This window comes from Cynocephalus volans, chromosome 14, assembly GCF_027409185.1.
Source record: "Cynocephalus volans isolate mCynVol1 chromosome 14, mCynVol1.pri, whole genome shotgun sequence".
Classification (NCBI taxonomy): Eukaryota; Metazoa; Chordata; class Mammalia; order Dermoptera; family Cynocephalidae; genus Cynocephalus; species Cynocephalus volans.
Window position 1 is genome coordinate 34,447,018 of NC_084473.1, and position 20,083 is coordinate 34,467,100.

General features: G+C 38.5%; 1 protein-coding gene across 5 annotated transcripts in view; it reads left to right on the forward strand.

Annotated features, from left to right (window-relative positions):
- Window positions 1–20,083, forward strand: part of CRIM1 (cysteine rich transmembrane BMP regulator 1) — a 183,577-nt gene that overhangs the window by 39,372 nt on the left and 124,122 nt on the right. The window lies entirely within an intron of this gene.

A 20,083-nucleotide genomic window follows, 5' to 3' on the forward strand; every position in this document is an offset into this window, starting at 1 on the left:
TTTCCTTAGCCCCAGCTTTCTCTCAGGGGGGAAAAAAAAGTGCTGAATGAAACATTTTAAAATATACCTGTTATCTCTAAAACGATGTCTTTCTAAGGTTGATAATATAGTTTGGAGTACCAAAGTCCAGAAATCAAGCTCATAAGGACAGAGGAGCAGATTGAAGTTTCTGAAATGTATTGTTTCCAGTTATATTAAATGGTAATAAAGAATAGGAAATTTATAAGAGCCTGTAAAACAAAATTTCTCTTTGTATTTACCAATGCTGCTGAATCAGTAAAAGAGAATATAGTAGAAAACAATAGAAAAAAATTTATTTCTGCAGGGGGTCTTAGATGACATTTAGTTTAGTCCTTGGATTTGAACTTTGGGAAACTAAGCTTCAACCCACTGGTGTGTAACAGGCCTAGGACCAACCATGCCAAGTATTCTTCCGGTGCCATCATGAGTCTAGACCATGCAGTCAGTTTCCTAACTCATTCCTATTGTCTGGTCGCCCCTGGCTCATCTCTGTCCCCACCCCCACTGCCTACTAAAAAAGAGTATTTTGCCAGCTTCAGAATATAAACATTTAGGGATATAGATGATGTGGTTACCTGTCTATTTAAGTAGTTAATTTCTTAATTTATTTACTCATACATATTTAAAATCACATTATATAAAGTAAGACAGCAATTTGGAATCATTACTTTTTGCCATTCTTACATTTCGCAAAAGTGTTTTATTCAGACATTTCCAGTGTGTTACCTTCTCTGTCACTGTCTTCATTCCAGCCACCTTCCAAGTCACTTAACACCCTGCCCCTGAACACAACCTCTTCACCACCATCTAAGTTGTTTGATATGTGGCAGCTTTTCATTCTAAGTATGATGCTATCACAGGAAGCTTTGTCCTACAACCCAATATCTATTCACACAAAATTAGGATAGTTGCATTTTTAATTAGTTAGGTGTGTATTTATGATTCTCACAATGTGGAGAGTAACTTCATTGATTTTTCAAGCAATTCTAAAAAGGCTGTTTGCAAGATTCAGCACTTCCAATTTTGAGATCATTCCCACAGGAATAATTACCGTATCTGATTACATTTCTTTACCTTTTTTAAAAAAAAAACTTACTTTATCAGGTGGCTTCTATATAATTCAAAAGTAGAATTGGTTGAGGTCATCTAAGGTTAATGTATCTTGTACAAATGCTTTGCTATTCACCCTGCAATATGTGAGATTTTGTAAGAAGTCAGGATTGAGGGATTTCCCTTTTCTGAGAAACAACTTTGATGGAAAAAGCCCCATTATATTCAGGTATTATATATTGTACATGAAAGGATTAGTATTGACATTATATTTATAAATAATTAAATCACTAATAGCAATGGAGACTTGGAATACTATAGGAGTTCAGGGCCAAGAAAGTATGACCTGGAATTGTATGATAAGGTATCATGGAGGGTAGAGTCTGAACAATTTAGAATTTGATGATGGATTTCAAGAATGACAACAGTGTGGACAAAAGAATAAAATGTGGACATGAGAATTTGCATGACTTATATGTAAGACACGTGAGAAACTTGTCTAAAAGAACAGGATTTTGTGATGGTAGGTAAGAAATAAAGATGGGGAGGCAGGATGGGACCAGATTATGAAATGTCTTAAGAATCGTGTAGGGAGCTTCAGCCTGGTAACATAGCTATCAGGAAGCATTGCAGGTGTATAAGCAGAGAGAAACAGAGCTTGATGAAATCACTGTTAGGCAGGCAGGGGTTGTGGGGCATGCAGAACAGATTAGCAAAGGGAGATATTGCAGTCAGGAGGCTCTCTGGAGAGCTGTTTCAGTTAGATGTGGTCCCACAGAGACTGCACTGGAAGTGGTAGCAGGGGAAAGAAACAGCAAGGAAGAGATGGATGCACACCTTTTTGATGGAGGAACCTACAGTTCTGCTAACAGATAAAGGAGAGATGGAAATGCATGAAGATGATTCTAGGATTTCTAACCTGAAACCGTGAAATGATAGTACAAGTAATAGAAATAGGAAAACTCTTTTGAGATGTTTTGTGATAAAATGGATCTGAAAAATGGAGTGGTTGTTTTAAGAGAGGTTTTAAAAAATATGGGAGTTGCTATAGCATGTTTGAGCAATGACAAGAATGATCTAATGCAGAGGGAGAAGCCAATAATGTGAGAAAGGTGATGATTGCCAGGACAAGGTCTTTGAGGAGTGACCTTTGAGCAAAATTGTTTTTGTTTCTCAGAGAAGTATAAAAGTCGTCATCTGACACTGAGGTGGAAGAAGGCTTGTGGAAAATTGAAGAGGGAGAGGAAAATGTAAATAGGATCTCAGAAGAGAGGACAAGTGAATTAACTAGGGAAACGCAGTAGGGTCACCTAGTGGTGCTGACAGCTTGTTTGAGGTTACTGGTTATAAATCTGAAGAGAGACCAGCCAGCACAACCGGGTGGTTTTTTCCCAGCTCCAGTGCAGGTGAAGAGATAACCACCAGGATCAGGATTTTTCCTTACAATTCTGGTAGAAAGAAAGAGAGGGGCACAGGTGTTGAGTGTTATAAGAGTGTTTATGGTGATTGACATGTAATCTACACTGGGAAAGAGACAAAAACAGTGAATAAGTGATATGGTCAGTGGAGGGGAGCTTTTGGTGGGGTTGAAGAATTATTGGAAGGGGATAGCTAAGAAAGTAAGTAGGAATTTGTAGCATGGAAACTTGATGTCAGGATTTTTATTGGTTGTAATGAGGCTGTGTGTGACCATGGATGATATAAAAACAAGATCATGGCAGTGGGAGGTCAGACGGCTGAGCCAGGAGGGATCGCCTCTGCACTTGATGAAGATGCCAAGAACAAATAGAAGTAGGGAAGAGTCTCTGAGCCAGAAGTTCTGTAGATAAATGCAACAACTACGTGTAGCTAGTGGTATAATGTGATGCGTATGCTTCAGGTAAACAAGGTTTTATTTTCTGAAGAAGAAAAGGAAGAATGATCTGAAAGTGGCAGTGAGAACAGAGGACACCTGCCCCACTCCCAGGATTTGTGAAATGTGGGAGATAAAGCCATCCCCATTTGAAGGGACTTCAAGAGAAAAAGAGTAGTCAGGTACTACCCAGGTTTCAGTTAGAACAGGAAGGTGAAGGGAACATCTGGAGGGGAGAATGAGAGTAGAGGGGATTTTGTTGATGACAGACCATGAGTTCTAGAAGGCACAGAAAGGAATTTGGGAGGGAGGGTTATATGGGTATGGGTGATTTTGCAGAGCCATGTGAGTACGAGTCCAGTGATGATGGTTGGTGACCCGTTAAATTTAGACTTGTTTCTAGTGTTCTCTTATGGAAAGGTGAGTAGTTCTACTTAAAGCCTTCTTTTGGGGACTATTCTTTGGACAGTTCATAGCTTAAGATGTGTAGCGTTGGGATAGAGCAAGAGGAATAGTATTCTTGGTAGAGCATAATGAGAAAACATGGGTCCCAATACCTATGTTTTTGGTGGTAATACTGAAAATGAATTCTACACATAACTGTAACATTTAAAAAATGTGTGAAGGTTATTGCAGGGTATTTCAATGTAACATTGGTTTATGGAGAAGACTGGCAATTTCTGGTCATTAAGAAAGTTCCTGTGTATTACTTACCTTGTTTAAAAGGGAAGGACTTTGTCCTGGATTTTATCCACTGTCTTCTTTCCTAAAATACACGAAAATATCACTATAAAATCAGTTATCAGAAATTTAGAGGAAGTAGGATACTGGATTACAGTCAGTTGTTGCTTTGTACAGAGTGATTTGTCAGAGTAATCTGTATTTTTCAAGGACGAAGTCTGATAAAGGGAGTGATGTACAAGTCATCCCACCTTGATCTTAACAAGGCTTATAATTAACAAGGCCATACAGCCTATTCGTCAGTGATTTTGTATATGCTGTACTGAGCACCACAAAAGTGACATTGATGCATCATGGGGAAGGGACCAAACTAGCGAAAATAGTAGCAGACTCTGCAGTGGCCACAAGAGTGTTCTGGAGAGGCCACTCTGGGTTTAGTAATCGTAGTTAAAGACAACACCAAAGATTTCCATGATGCAGTAGCAGAGACTAGCCAAAGGGGTATCTATGTGGGATCCATAAAATGTGTTCTTAAATATGCTTTTTGTTCATTGCTGCATCACATATCATATAGGTTATTAGAATGGTGTGGATTATATGGAACTTACTCCTGTTTGGAGCTTCACAATGAACATTTTGCAAAAGGAGGAAGACACTTGTGGCTTTAGAAATTCCTCCTTTGCTTTAGCTAAAAGCACTTGGAGATGATGTTAAATGGTTTATAATTTTTAGCTATATTGAATTATTTTTTCTCTATAAGATATTTTAGAGAAAAGATGGACAATCAGAAATTGGCGTGTGATGCTGTATTTCATTGCCTTATGTTGAGTGGACAAATGAAAACTGCTCTGCATCCACAGGATAGATAAATCAAGGAAGGCTTTGTGGAAGAACTGGGAATGGAGTTCCAACTCTGAGAAATCTGTTGAGTGGTTCAATAGAAGGGAAAGGAGAGTTTAAGAACAGCGTTGGATAGAGAAGAGAGGATGGAGAGAGGGGTACAGATAGGGCTAAAGTCAGTGGGCTTTAGTGGCTGATTGACTTTGGGGGGATAAGGAAGGAGAAGACTCTCAGATTTGGGGAGATGATTGTCCAGATAAATTCTTGGGGGTTGTGATGATCAGGATAGATGTTTGGGGGCTGATGGTCAGGATATATAGTGGCATTTACTAGAGTGTGGAATACAAGTAGAGCAACTTTATGGGAGGTTGGATAAGGTAGATAGTATGTTTGTTTTGCTGTTTGAGGTATCAACGGAGAATCAAAAGGGAGATGAGAGTTATTGGATCAGGAACTCAGAGAGATCTGAACTGGAGATAAGGACTTATGAGTCATTCTCCCAGGGAGAATGAGGTGTCTTTAATGACTTTTGAGTACATAGGAGATATGATGTGTATGAACATTTTCAGGAAGATTAATGTGACAGTAATGTGCATGATGGAGGAAAAAAGTGACTGGCAATGTTAACACACCAAAAGTGAGATGAAAGGACCTGTGCAGTAAAGCTGGTGCAGGAAGCATTGTATACTCTGTCAGCGTTCTAGAAGAAAGTGTGTAGACTATACTATTAGCTAACTGCGAGTTAGCCTAAAGCACAATTGTTGGCACCCAAAATACTGGAATGTATAAAATCGAATATATAAATTTAATTAATTGTTAACTAATTGATTGTTTGACTGGTTTGTACTCCCTTGTTCAAAAAAGGCTTTAAAAGTATCTGAGTATAGTAGAGTTGATTAGACCCATACCTGAGATTGGAGCTAGTTCAGAGTAGGAGCACTCAGAGGATTAAATAATTGGATAGGGAGGTAAAGAAACAGGATTATTGTGATGGACTCTTTCAGTGCAGAAGAATCCTCTCCTCAGCCTTCTTTATAAGTACCTTCTGAGGCTGCTCCTTTCATTTATGAGCTGCTTTAATTATGTATTCACTCATGCTTCTATTCATGTATTCATTCAGAAAGAATGTGTTGAGCACATGACGCCTGCCACTACACCTCAGATTTGTCTTTCGCTAAAGGACAATTTTCTAAACGGACTTAGGGATGCAGGTACATAAATTGCATCACATGTTAGATGCACAATGGGAGGTTGCTTTTGATTTTTTTTTTTTTTTTAAGATATCTTATAAATGTCTTAAATAGTATTTTTAAGTATTTATTCTGGAAACTTACATTGCATGAAATGCATACCTCTAGGCAGAAATTAAAGGTTAGAAATAAGATGACAAAGAATTTATTTATTTTATATCTGTATTTTTTTCCCGCTGCTTAAAACGAAAGGAAGTTTGATTTTATGTTTTATGTCTGTGTTCTGTGAAGCTAAACTAATTTTGACATAGACAAATGGCTTCTGTTTTATGTATTTTTTCTTTGAATTTTTAAAAACCTAGATGACAGTGGCCTCAGAGCATTAACTTTTAATTATCCTGTGCTCTATACTTAGTCCTACCTAAGGAATTGTTAATATCATCAGTTTCTTATTCCATTTTTAGTTTTTTACATATCACTTATTTCAATTTTTTCACACAGTAAGTGTTAAGTACTAAATTTAATTTTGGTTGTTATCTTTTTCTTGATCTGTAGTCGACAGTAGAGGACGTTCATGTGTATATGTTCCTAATGTGTGTTAGTCAGGTGCTTCATTAAAATTACTCATGATAGATTCTATTTTTTTTAAGCTGGTTACATCTGAAAATAGTACTGTGCCTGTGAATGTATTGCTTTAGCTCATATAAATTGTTTTAAAATTTTGTTTTAGAGGAATCCAGTTAACATTGCTTATCAAGTTTGGAAACATTAACCCTTCCCTTGACCGAATGAAAAACACATTTAACCTCACCTTACAGGTGGGCCAGGGACCTCATTACTATCAAGTTTCAGCTGATTTTTCCTTTAGCTGTGCAAGTGCTGTTAAAGATACTTATTTAATTAAGGCAGTAGAGCCTGTTATGTAACTTAAAATTTGTATTGTCCCACTCTCTTTGTAAAGACAATCACAAACTCATAATATAGTGTCTTTCCTTTTTTTGAGTGTATATACATACATATATGTATGTATGTATGTGTGTGTATATCTGTATATCTATAAATACGTAAATATATATAGTGTGTATATGTATGTACATATGTATATAAAGTGTCTTTAAAATCTAAATACATGTATTTCATTTTAAATTTCAGTAGTCTCATGGGGAAAGAAAATATAAACAGAGTTATTTATTTTAATAAGTAGGAGACTTTATTCAGGTTGATGATTAAATCAATATTTAAAATTTTTATAAATATAGATTTTTAGGAGACTTGTCCTTAAAAACATGTTTTAAATCATTGTTGTTTTGATGTTTTGGTAACTAGTACAAGGAAAATAAAAAGGGCTACCAAAGGCGGAAACCAGTTTCAAATATCTGAGAAATAAAAACAGGAAACTCAGGGAACTTGGCCTAAGACCAGTTGGAGAGGAGCAGTTGGTTGAATAATTATACCTGCATTTTTAACTGTTGGAAGTCATACGATGACCTTCTGGTTGCTGTGATTGCTTTTGCTCATCAAAAAAAAAAAAAGTCATGATTCAATATCCTATTGCCAAGAGGAGGGTAGGTGGGCGGGTGGGTGTAGAGGAGCATTTTATTTAGCCACGTTGGGGTTACAAAAAAGGATTGGTATAAGAAACAAATTTTCAAGGTGACATCTAGAGGTATGCTTTCTACACAGTCATATATAAATAGCATAATAATGTTCTATACCATTCATCGACTTTGTCCCTCTTTCTTTGCTTTAACTCTTAACTCTGTGCTTTCAAGCATCTCTTCTGTCTCAAGATGTGCCTAGTCCTAACACAGTCCTAGTCTGTCGTCTTCTTACCTACTCCCAGGTTATTTCAAAGAATACCAGAAGTTGTAGGTGAGCGGTTTTTGCTACAAGTCTGTGCTTTATTTGAAGATTAAATACCATGTACTTAATATGTATTTTTAGCAAGACAGTTATTGCTATCATTAAAAGGACAAAAAGCAACCTAACACTTTCAGCCAAAGAGATGGTGTTCTTTGCGGGCCATTCTTTAAAACCTTCTATTTTCACCTACCGGGGACACTTAAAAAATGTTGATCTAATGACTGACTTCAGCAGGTTGACGTTTTTACTGCTGGGCAGCCCTGAGTATCCCTTGCATGCTGGGGCTTCTGAGTTGGCTGTAGGTGACCTCTCAGTTATTTCCAAGGCTCGACATGAGCTCTGTCCCACAGAGCTGCTGAGTAGCTGCTTCGCCCAGCTGTGTCCGGCTAAGCCCTGACCCCCACAAAGGTTTTTCCTGACATGAGCAAAGGATCTGGAATCCCAGCTCAGGAGGCCTTGTGAGCTGCTGGGGAAGGGAGCTATGAATGGAGACTCCCCACGACAGGACTTCATTCCTCTGAGAGGAGTTGGAACTGTCCCTTCTGTGTCCATGGGATTCTCTGCCTCCTACAGAGGAGAGATGCTGTCTCAGACCAGCTCACCTTCGACAGCCACAGGATGTGCACGACCAGGAGCTGTCATTCCTGAGGTGGTCTAACATTGACATCTGAGGCCATTAAAAACTCATAAATTAGTGTAATTAATATTCCACATCCATAATCTGGGATTGTGGACAACACAGCCAAGCAAAGATCATTTATATTTGTTCTGCTTATGAAAAAAAAGACTGCAAAAGAGAATTCAAGAAAGAGTTTGGGAACATAATCACTTTGGCAGCAATTGACATTCAGTCGAAAAGTGACCATTTTAGTATCTACCAGATGTTGAATCTTATAATTTTAACCAATATTAATGAAGATTCTCTGGTAGATATTGTTTTATCCATTTCCTAGTCTTGCCATTATTACATATTTACTAGTATCTTGAGTAAGACATCCTCCGAGGAAAAAAGCAGTCTTGAATAAAGAGGGTTTTAATTTTTAAAAAAAGAAAGAAAAAGCAAAAATCTTAATTAATGGGAGAAGGTAGGGCTGAATGCATACCATCACACATGAAAATATACCTCTAGGCAAAGCTACAATTTTTTTCTCTTCCTGTTGAAAGTTAATAGAGCTAACCTTATGTGAAAATTGTGAAGATTGCCAAAATTATCTTTTTACCTCTCTGGCCATCCTATTCTATCCTTTTAGTTTTTTTGCACCTCAAAAGCCCAGTATCATCTTCCTTTACCACTAGCACTTACAGTCTAGGAAAAAATTTAAATTGTTTTCCCTTATTGATTGACTGCGCTCTAGAATGTTCCCTCAGACAGCATTCACACTTTAAAAACTCTTTCTAATTGTGAAATTTCAATTAGAGGAATTCAGTCCAGAAGTAGGAGAGCTCTTTAAGATGGACCAAGGATCCCTACAGCCAATCTTGCCCCTTCCTGACTGTGCCCAGCTCACTTGGGAGGGACTACCTGGGGCCAGCCCACTCAAGGGCATTTGAGATAAATACAGAAAGGACCTCGCCCTAAGAAATCTGGTGGGAGAGAGACAAGATAGACACATAAGCAGTTGTAATAACAGTGGAGAAGCCATACCCAGTCTGAATAGCATTGATCATGGTAGACATTCTAGAAGACACTGATAAAAAATAAATCAGAGCTAATTTTAATCCATTTAAAAGCTATTTTATGATTCATAGACATATTATGTTTACTTCTAGAACTGATGCCTCTGTCTCCTGAAATGTTTAACTTTCTCAAGAAAGGTATTTAAGAGCACCAAAATTCAATATTTGGGTTTTTGGGATTTTTTTAAAGAAATATTACTAATAAGAAAATTGACTCATTCACTAGTTCCTATTGACCTTCACCAACCACGCTGTTCTGGGGCATTTGAATAATTTATTTTGAAACTTCTGAGACCATTCTTTTAATGGTCCATACTCTCTAAGGTAAGAACAGTGGATTCACATTGGTTGTTGATGCATCGAAAGCTCGGGATTGCTCTTTTATAAGGTGCCTTCCTGCTTTTGACTCATGGTCTCTATTGCTAGGAGTTTTTTGCATCAGAAGGAAGTGACAGCAGTAAGTGGTGCCTGTAAAGTTGGAAGAAGGAAGGAATTAACATGAGATGAATTAATGTTCATGTGAATTTCTAAGAGACAGGAATGTTCCTCTAAATCGAGGATGTGTTTTTTGTTTCTGGCTGACAACTTCCTAGTTCTCGTACACTTCATTATTCTTTTCCCTGTCACTGGAATTTTTTTTTTTAATTTCCCGAAAAGCAAGTAAAGTGCTTTCTCCTTATCAGTAGCCTTTCTCTTCCTGTTTCAGTAACAAAGAACAATACAGGAATTTAATAATGTTAAAAAATTGATACTTCTTTTTCTTAAGATATTCATATATTTGTCTGCAGATAATATCCAAGTTTTATAGACATAGAGGAAAGCTGTTTGTCAGTAAAATAAGCTAATATTGTATTCTGTACTTGCCAGGTTTTTTTTCTCCTTTCAGCAGGTTTAGAAAATGAAATAAACAATTTTTTGTCTGCAAAATGTGTTCCCGTATTCTGTTGTTAAAAATCCTGAAAATTAGGAAGATAGGTAAGAACACAAGTGGCCCTCTAACAGAAGGACATGTTAAAGGTGTCTAGAGCACATTGTTTATGTATTTATATTATATTAAAGATTATTTTCCTGGAAGATTATTTGCTTTGTCCTGGAAGAAAAAAAAAAAGTCCAGTCTGCTTCATAGAGCTTTTATAAATAACACAGGTGTGTTTTTGCAACAGTGGACAAGAAAGGGCACTTGTTTCAGTGTTTTGATGCAGTTTGAGTTCATGGCACAGGTGCATTTCACATGGCTTCTATAAGTATCCTTGAAACCACATTGAAAAAGAAACTGGTAACCTGCCCCAGGGTGGTCTGCTGTGTCCTCAGAGGACCTTACTTGTTGACTTTTCTAAGGCAGGATATAAAACCTAATATTCTCAGTTGTGTTTGACAGAGATCTGGGTAACTAGTCAGGTTTTTAACCTGCTGAAATACCTTGCACATAACATTTAAAGTGATACTTATCTCTGTGGTGGTAAAAAAGAAAATATAATGTTATTCCATTTATATAATTCTCAGTGCCCTTTGGCATTCTGATTGCTAATCACAGTGGAACCTTCTGAATGCTTTCTGCTTGATTGAGAGCCAACTTGTTTCTGTTCCGTCGGGAATTTTTCAAATGAAATTATGCTCTGGTGTTATACCTCAGTTTGACATGGAACACCCAAAAATGTTATCTATGTGTTCTTTCCTGCCTCTTAGCCTGGCTTCATATCTGCCTCATTATAATGTTGTCCTTGGGGGTCCTTTGGATATGTCAAGAACTAGACTAACATCTTCAGTCAGGAGATGTTATAAATCCACATTCCATATGGATTTATAACAGTGTGTGTTTATGTGCATAAGAAATATGTTTTCTGTTAAAAAAAAATGCATGTTATATGTGCGTTTGAGTACTTTCTGTGCCAAAAAAAAAAAAAAAAAATTCTGTACACATATTCCCATGTGCATGTGTGAATCTGTATAGCTAGATATATGTAAACACATATACATACATAGTGACACAATGGGCAATACATGGAAATAAATGCAGCCTTATGATTATTTTTATCTTACCCATTATGTATATGTCTACATTTACCTGTGTGCTCTTAAATATGACAGTGCTGATAATGGTGTTACATTCTCTGGTTAAGAGTTTCCTGAAAATTTTGCTCCTTGATGGTGGAAATTAGTCACAGACTCCATACATTCTAGCATTCTTTTTTAAGAATTGGTGTAATATGCACTTTGTACATAGCTTATGGAGAACAAGCTATGACTCTTCAAATAAATATTATTCAAACTTCTTCCATTTTCATTTCCCTTATCACTATAACAACCACACCCAACTTTGCTATTAAACTTGTTGTCTATCTGCTTCCCACACGCTAGTGAAGCTGACCCTATTGGGTAACAAAGGAAATATGAGAGATAAAGTTGAAAACTGTCTTCCTTTTGTTGACATTTCTAGAGCGACAAGTCAGAAAGCTTGTCTCCCACTGGGTGGACAAGAGCTTCTATGGGTCATGATTAGATGGTATGTCCATTAGTAACCATGATGACTCCCAACAGAATTATTTGAAACATTCAACTAAATGTCCTAGAATTCTGGTAAACAAAAGGGGAGTGGCTGTTAACTTACAAACTGTTTGATTCGGTTTTCTATATATGGAGGGGGAGTCCTGGGGCTGAAGCTTAAGATCAGCATAGGATGGGAGCCTATGTGAAATGCTGTTTTGGAGAAGCCTCCATATTTGGCCAGCCAGAGTTCTGTGGTGGGAGTTCTTGGTTGTCTTTTCCTGAATTCTCTATTGTTGTGAAATCTTTGCCACATGTTATATAGTTGTTCAGGTTAGAGGATTTTTTTTTTTTTAACTAAGTCACATACTAACACTGATGCTTCAAGCACATGCATTATTTGTCAGTTTCTAAATTGTATTAACCTTTCCTGAAAGAATTTTATCATCTCTTAAAAAATTCCTTTGTTTCAAATGTTTTGAAAACTTTGACTGATATGAGTTACATCACAAATGGGGTGGCCCATTTGATATATGTTTGATTATCATAATGTAACATGATTGATTATTTTATTTCCCATGGGCTGAGGTACTGTTTTCTATTACCAGAAAACACATTTCAGGTCTTTATAAATCTTATGTGAAATACCTTCTAAGAAGAGAAATAAAATGATTATATCTCACATTATTTACTATTATCTGTAGCATCAAAAATAAATAAATGTCCCCAGGAAAAAAGGTTATAAAATTACAACACATAGATACATCAAGGGATTAGAAGGTAGTAAATGTGAAATGGTCTTAAGAATGAATGACTTTATTCATTTACTGGCATTTTGGAGGGACTCAGGCTGTCAGGAAAATGAACCAATCTGTATTAATATAAAGCACTACAAATATAAATAAATCACATTTGAAAGCGATACCAGGATTTTCCTTGAATGCTGCTGAATAAATTCTGCTTGTTAAATGTCAGTTAAATGTGTGTCACTAGCATGCATAAACTGAGAGGTCCACAAAAATATCCACTTACAGCTTTAAAATATTTAGGCCCTTTAATGTTCTTTTGACCTTCAGTTAAAGGACATAGTCACATAGCAAAGGAAATGCCTCAAATTCTAGCATCTGGGTTTGTTTCTTTATACGTTTCTGGCACAGTTACAACAGTAGGACTTTTCTTTCCTTTAATTTTTTTCACAGTACAGTCAACATAGGCTTTTCACACAAGCGGGAAAAGACAGTCGTGGGGCCAAAAGCAATATGTTTCTGCTCTGTGCTCCGTGGCGGGGCCTAATTGAATGGCTCGTTGTTTCAGAGGGAGCCTAGAACCAAAAAGCAAACAAACAGAATCCCACACAAATACAAATTTTGTACAAAATTAGGTACCTACACATGTGCATGGAAATATATATACTCAAAACTTAATGCAGTCAGTGTTCTGCTGTTTTGAACTTGCTGAGTCTCTGTCGCTAATGTTCAAGTTATTTCATCTGTATATAGTTTTTGGATCTTCATCTGGATTTTCAGCTGCTTAAAGTGAAGGTGTTTCTTCAAGAGTTTCTTCTGTAGTTGAGAAGAGAACCTACCTTAATTAAAGTGCGTGTAAAGTGTATGTATTTTGACAAGGGCTTTATTTCAGCTCTATTAGCATTTCAGCCATATTTGTCATTTATCACTAGTAAAGGTCACTTAAAGTTTAGAGAATGAAGCAGTGAGATCTGATTTTCCATACCCATATCAAAACAGTAAGCTTTTCGTGTTTTCCGGGCTTTACATCCAACAGGTTTCTGTGTGTATGAGCTTTGCTTGAGACTTTGACTAATAGAAAGCAGCATCCCCTAGATGCACTTTTTCCATGGGAGTTCAGTTTGGTAGCATGTGCCCCTCTCACCACTGAAGGCCTTCATGCGTTGCCATCATTGCTCTCGTCTTACCACTGCTTGTGGGCCATATGGATAGTTCTAACATGAAAAAGTTAGGAAGCAATACTATTACGGACAAATGCTTACAGACTTGAAACTCAAAGAAGTTCTCAAAAGTAGGAATGGACTCAGTCATATAGACTATAAGGGAAGGAGTTTGGATTTTATTCTAAGTGTAACGGGAATCCATGAAAGGTTTTAAGCTTCATTTGGAGATGATAGGATGCACTTTTTAAGAAGATCAATTCTGGCTGCTCTGTGGAAAATGGATTGTAGCAGGAGGCTAGAGTGGAATCAGTGGAATTAGTCAGGACACTGAAGGAGAGCCAAGAGAATGATATATGGCCGGATGAGGGTGCTGGCAGAGGAGTTGGAGAGAAGAGAGTGGATTCTATGTGTCATTTGGAAGTACAGTTAAAAGGGCTCAGATTCAATAGATTGGATTTGGGGCTCAGGTTAGGGGGTAGACTCCAGAATGACCTCAGGCTTCTGACTTGAGCAATTGATGCCATTTCTTGAGATGGGAAAGACTGGGCAAAAACTATGTAGAGTTAAGATTACCCTTTGAAATGCATCCAGGAGAACCAAGATAGAGGTGATTTTGATTCTTTTTCTTCATATAGTGATGATATTTTGAAATTAAGTCATTAAAGTGTTTCACTTTCTAGAATACATGAGTAAAATTGTGAAGACTCCAGCTAGATGGCTCTTGGTTTCAGTACCTCAGCTTTGTCTTATTCCATTTTATCTAATTGTTTACCTCTTCCATAGGCTGTGTTTCTCTCTCTCTGGCCTTTGGAGAATGCTTCTGTCTCTTCCCAAGAGACATCAACATAACCCATACTCCAATTCACCCTTTAAAATTGTCCACAGATTCTTTCTGTAAGTTTTTGACCACATGCATCTACTGTTTCAGGCATGACTATTCCCTCACTAGAATCCCAGTGGAACCAAGGCCAGCTGAGGGAAGTACAAGTTCTTGTGTGTCTTACCTTGTGCACACTCCAGAGTACGTGAAGAATCCCCATACTGTTAAATCATTCTCCCCCATCCCCTAACCCAGGACCTGAGCTTGGATGTGGTAGGACTTTGTTATACTTTCTTTGTCTGCACCACATTTTACTCTCCTGTGTGCCTGCCTGTATCTTCTGAAAGCAGGCGGTATCTGACACCGAGGGTATAATCAATAAATGTCTGATGATTGAAAAAATAATAGATGTAAATTAAATTATAGAAAATAGCTCATGCTGCACTAAAAAAATTGGATTTTATCTTGTAGCTATTGGGGGGGCATTGCATGCATGGGAAGGGAGGGGTAGCAAATGGAGTTAAGAATAGGATGTCTGGTTCCTCAATTGACAACAATCAATAATGAGGTGCTATAATAACAGATTGATTGTTGGAAAGTATCCTTAAGTATAAAACATGTTCAGAATTTAAAAGTACTTCAGGGTCTTGATGATGAATATTAATTATTATTAAACTGATAAGAAGAAAATTAATTATTAGAGATTCCCAGTGGATAGAAAATGGGACACTAATTCCTACTATAATGCTATATTCATCCTCTGAAAGAAAGAGATGTAATAGATGTAGTATTTTTTGACCTGTCATTTGACTTTAGTCATGCCTAATTTCATTTAAGCTTACCCTTTTGGCCCTGGTCACATTTCTTTTCAGTATTATTGCTGCCAATTTTTCAGATACAAAGGGAAAATCATATTTGCTGTATGCACTTGGAAGAAGCCCTGGCACAGATCCTCCAGAAACCAAACAGAGAAATTATTAGCCATATCCAGACCAGTAGCTGACTGGCTCAGATTCCTCCTCCCATAAGCATTCCTGATTAATGGGGGAATCTGTTCTGTAGTCGACAAGCCTCTTTCCTGAGCCCAGTCTGTCCTGGCTTCGGAGCAGGACCAGCTGCGCGGCTAAAGCCACTGCCAGGGCTCTGTTTCTGATTCCACTCTGCAGCGTGTCAGAGGTGGTGGACGGGGAAGCGAAGAGGTGGGAAGAGCATCCAAATCAATTTGGACGCTCCAGCGGGTAGCAAAGACACAACACCCCCCAGTCAGAATCCTTCCACTCCCATTGGACCCTGTGTCGTCTTCAGACGTCTGTCATTTTCCACGACGTAGAGGTGGCAATTCTTCCTTGATTATTTTCTTCTTGACTTTTATCCAGACCACTTAGCTCCTGTAATGATTAATTTGCTCAGTCACTTCTCCTGACCTCCCTTCTTTTACCCCTCCGCCCTTGCTCCTTACTGTGCTTCTGCCATGCCTCGCTCATTTCTGCTGGTCTTCCACCCTCTCTGCCGTCGTGTGTTCCCCTTTACACTGAAATAGCCTTGTATGTTGGCCTCTTTCCAACGATATTAACACACCTTGATTTTTTGCCAACCTAAAATATTTACCAGTTTAACAAAGCTAATGCAGCTTATGGCAGCATTGGTAGCCTGAAACAAAATACTGTCATAGCAGATCATCTATATTTAACTTCCGTTACCTTTCTCTCCTGTCTTTTCTTCCTTATTCTACACTCAATCTGTTTTACTTCAGGGGCCTATTTTCTGGGTGTTTTGAGGGATCCTTGTTGGGTCTTCAAAGCTAAAGAGCTATCTCCATTGCATCTGTGGTATCCAAGACAAGCGAACAGATATGATGTTGATGGGCAGGTGGGGAGAAGGGGAGGGAGAAAAAAGAGGAATTGGTAAAGGGACACAAAAATCAACTATGTTGTATATTGATAAATTAAAAGAAAAAAAGCAATAAGAAGATCCAGAATACATTGGTGACAGTTAAATTCTAACCAAAGAAGATTTTTAGTGCCATAAACATTCAAGTATACAACGATACATGCATAAGGTGTGGTCCTACCCCAAGATGCTCCCAGTTTTCTTGTGGAAACAGGCATGGAAACCACTCACTAGGGTGGAAAGGAGAGTGAATAAGTGCCTTCATAATTGGGATGTACAAGAAAAAGGCCACAGGAGTGCTGAGAGGCGTCAGATTCTGACTGGTGGCATTTTATTGGAACCTTGAAGGATGGACATGATTTTAGTAGAAGGAGAAGAGGTCTTCCAGACCAAGGTAGCAGCAGTGGTGGCTGTGAGTAGAGGAGAATCGGACAGGGGAGTGCAGAGTTTCCAGGGCAGCTTGGAGTGGTGGGCCCATTGCACATGAGTGAGCGCCAAGTACGCTTTCCAGAAGGTTGCGATGAAAGGAACACGGTGCAGGCTAGAATTGTAGCCTGAAGGAAAGTAAGATCTCAAGGAAGAGAGTTTTTTACTTTCTAACTTTTAGAAGTATGAGCATGTTTCTAGACAGAGGGAAAAGAACCAGCAGAGAGGGAGGAATTCAAGGCCCAAAGCAGGAATTCAAGGCCCCAGATGGCAGGACAGGCTTTCCTTTGAGTCCTGCTTTCTTGACTTTTCATGCTTCAGCTCTTATTGTGCCATGTCCAGGCTCCCTTGACTATGCAGTGCAAAAGTGGTATAAAGCTGCAAAACTAAGGAGTCAGCTCCAGGAGTGAGGTAAAGCTGCCTTCACTCAATCAGAAATCACCTCTACAGATCTCTAAAACTCTGCTGGCAGGTGTATTAGTCCATTTGTGTTGCTGTAACAGAATACCTGAGACTGGGTAATTTATAAAGGAAAGAGGTTTATTTGGCTTACAGTTCTGGGACAGCTGCATCTGGCACGGGCCTCAGGCTGCTTCTACTCATGGCAGAAAAGTGGCAGGCAGCTGGCGGGTACAAGCAGATCACATGGTGAGAGGAAGCAAGAGAGGAGGTGCCAGGGTCTTTTTAAGCAAAGAACTCTCAGGGAAACTAATAGAGTGAGAACTCACTCATTAATCCCCCCTCCCCCAGGGAGAGCATTAACCCATTCGTGAGGGATCCGCCCCCAGGGCTCAATCAGTTTCCAACACTGCCACATTGGGGATCAAATTTCCACATGATTTTTGGCAAGGACAGCACAACCAAACTCCATCAGCAGGGTTCAGAGAATTTAGGCTTCATTGTCTTGATAGAAAGTTTTGTTTCTGTTGTGTCTCAGTCCTGAGGTTTCCCTGGATTTGTGACCCGGGGTAAGTCATTTAACCTTTAGGGGCCTTCCTTGTCTTATGTGTTAACATGAGATGGTTATCCTGGACCCACCACTGTGTCACTGCAGCTTATAATCTAGGCTGGATCCCTTCTGTCTCCTCTTCCCTCCTTCCCCCACTGCCCTCCCCACTTCCCTTCCTCCCTCCTGCTGTAATTATTAGCTGGGTTATCCTGACACTAGCCCTGTGATAAATGTGGATGTTGCTAATTAAACAAAAGCATATTTAAAGAAATTGTCTAACAATTCAATGAAGAAGCTGAGTGGTTTATAGGCTTCATGTCCAAGAGGAAAGTTTAAAACTGAAGTTCTGGTCATAAAATACTTTAGTATTAGGACGGCATGGTAATTTTGTTGAGAGAGGACTTACTGAATCTCTGTAGCATTAAAACATATGTGTACTTTAGTCAGTTTCATTAATAGCTTTGTCCTCCTGATTTACATCTAGTACTTCTTTGTGAATAGTTGTGATTGACATGAGGATGAGCACATGGTTCAGTAAAAAAATACAGCTCCCTGAAGTAGTTATGTTAATATTATAGTCTCCTATTTGCATTATTAACAGGAGTGCATTTTATTGCTGATTAAAATAGATTCATTGACATCCCAGAATAGAGTTTTGATATTAGCAACTTGTTAAAGCCACACCCAGGCCAATCACATTCCACGTGTTTTGTTTTTTTGTTTTTGCTGGTGGGTACAGGGATCAAACCCCAAACCTTTGTGTTACAAGCACCACACTCTAACCAACTGAGCTAACCAGCCAGCCACATTCCATGTTGTGATAATGTACCAAGTTCTTGGTACACGTACCTTACTTACCGTGTTGAAGAGACTGCACTGATATTAAAATGGAGGTCTCATGCCAGGGGAACTAGCTCTGTTAATATAACTTTTCTTATTTCTGAAGCTTCTGTTAGAATCTGAGCATAAAGTTTCATTTTATTTTTCCTGGAGCCAATATTTATTTTTAAATGAAAAATGCATGAGTAAATAAATCAAAGAGAGGCTTTTTGGAAATATTCTGACATAGGTGCTCTGTGCAACACATCTAAAATACCTGGGATGTGGCTTATACAGTGGTCATATTCAGCAGTAAGATTAAGAAATGATAGCAGTACATAAATAATTTTAATTTGTACCAAATTGGTGGCATTAAAGCCCCGTGACATGATTGTTTTCTTTGTTCTACTAACCCTATAACTTTTAAATCCCATTCATTTCTGTGCTCATTTTAAACATTCGTCATTTCTGACTTAGTCTTAGTGTTTCCTGTCTTTGTGTGTGTTTGAGCCCTTAATTCACACAAGTGTATTCTCTCCCAACTTCCTGCCCTATTTTTTCTTCCCGTGTCTTGGCTCTTATGGTTAAAATGTTCTCTTGCCCACCAGCAAACCATATTAGTCTGATTCATTTGTTTAAAAGCAAGTCTCTCATTTCTGAGAATGGAAATCTGATGTAGTAGTGACTAACATTTATAGCATGCTTATCACATATCAGATATCACCAGGCACTTTATATCGATTATTTTATTTAATATTCACAAGAACCCCATGAAATTAAAGGATGAAGTCACTTGCCCAAGGTTTTACAGCCAGGTAGAGGTAGAGCCAAAGTTGGAACTCAGATAGATGGTCTCATTCTGGACCTCTTGTTCGTAACCAATACTGTTAATTTATTGTCTCAGCTATTCAGTCCATCAAGGTTTAACAATCACCAGGGATGTCACAGGCACCACACAGACACACAGACACTAGAACTGTAGCAAAGACCCCTTCCTCTTGCAGTGCTGGGTCTTGAGTGTCATTTGAGAGGAACTTCCATAATACCCATGCATGCCACCACCTCGCTCTTTTTAGAAGTCAGGGAAGTCTTCACCTCTATGGAACTGAGATTTGAAGGATAATTAAGCGTTTGCCAGCTAGAGAACAAGAGAGGGCATGAAGATATGAGATGTGAGAGAGCAGCACAGTTGAGGAAGTGGCAACTATCTCATTGTAACTGGAGCCTGGGTCCTGCCATAGCTGAGAAGGGGGCAGGTGGAAATGAGCCATGCAGTTGGTTGGGTCCACTGGCCAAGGGCTTTGAGTGCCGTGGTACAGAATTTAGACCTGATTCTTCAATCATTTAGGAAGTTGGTGTACCTGTACCATGTTTTCCTCATGCATCCCTCCTGCCTGTGTCACCTCATTCCACAGAGGCCACTGGAAGCCTCTGTGAATGAGGCTCAGTAGCTCACATCAGTAGCTGAGACCTCTGAGTGATCAGTTCAGAGGAAATTTTATTGCTGTGGCATTGTAAAAACTAGTGTTTTCATACGGTCTTTTGATCCTTGGTCCTGTGTAACTACTATTAAATTAAATCCAGAGCCATAAACAGAAATTTAATTTCAGTG